This window comes from Octopus bimaculoides, chromosome 8, assembly GCF_001194135.2.
Source record: "Octopus bimaculoides isolate UCB-OBI-ISO-001 chromosome 8, ASM119413v2, whole genome shotgun sequence".
Lineage (NCBI taxonomy): Eukaryota > Metazoa > Mollusca > Cephalopoda > Octopoda > Octopodidae > Octopus > Octopus bimaculoides.
Genome location: NC_068988.1, coordinates 52,253,169 through 52,254,430, shown reverse-complemented (window position 1 = coordinate 52,254,430; position 1,262 = coordinate 52,253,169).

The following is a 1,262-nucleotide window of genomic DNA, read 5'->3' as shown; positions in this document are numbered from 1 at the left end:
ATATAATTAATAAAATTCAATTGAAGTGAGAGGTAAAAAATATTAATTTCATATGTAAACATATGAAATAAATATTGTTTACCTTTCACTTCCCTGTGAATTTATCAATTATCAGGAGATACAAAAACGAAGTATCAGCAGATATTTTTCTTGATTATTAGTGGTTGAGGTTTTCCACACACAATCATAAGGTCATGGGTTCAATTCCTGGTGGTGTGTCATGTCCTTGAGCAAAGACACTTTATTTCATATTGCTCCAGTCACCTCAGCTGGAAAAAAATTCAAAGAGTCTTGTCACATTTGGCTTAATCTCCCTGAGAACTACATTAAGGGGACATGTCTGTGGAGTGCTCAGCCAATTGTACATTTATTTCACAAGCAAGCTGTTTGGCCGATCAAATCAACTAGAATACTCATTGTTGTAACCAACAGAGAGCCAGGTATATCAGGAGAAAGAAGGGAAGAAATGCTTATAACCTTCCTAGGCTGTTTCAGACTAGTGAGACTGATATCAGATACCCAACCTGGACATATATGAGTGAGGGAACTGGTGGATTTTTTATAATAAAACTTGCAACAGAGTCAACTCCTTAAACACTAATGCTACCCTAGAACAGTGTGGAGGTGTGTGGTTTTGTGGTTAGGGTGTTGGACTCATGACTAAGATTGTGGCTTCAATTCCTGGACCAGGTGAAGCAAAACACTTCATTTCACACTGCTACAGTCCACTCTGCTGTAGAAATGAGTACCATTAATGGAAATGTGTTGCTTAGTGGTTAGGATATTGGATTCTCAACTGTAAGATTGTGGTTTCAATCCCTGGACTGGACTATCTGTTCTCTTCTTGAACAAAACACTTAATTTCACATTGCTCCAGTCTACTCAGCTGCAGAAATGAGTTTAGCTCAGAGAGGGATGGGTTCCACCAGGTTTTCTTGTCCTGGATATGCTGCATGGCTGCAGGGCCCCAACAACCCCCAAGGAGTTAAGGGACTTGTCAATGTCAGAACTGTGCATCTACCACAAGGTCAAACTCTTGTTATGGTGTGATGTTGTGTGCCTCAATGACCCTGAGAGCTATGCTAGTGAAACACAAGCTCCTTGCTGGGCAGGCCAAAGGAGAGAGGCAAAATTAATATGGACCACCTCTTTGCAAAGCTAAAATGGGTTTGCATAGGCCAAAACTCCCACCAAGTAAAAAAACCAAGAAGCATCAATGACAATTCAAGACATAGAGGTGGAAGGGATTCTCTCAGGGAAAG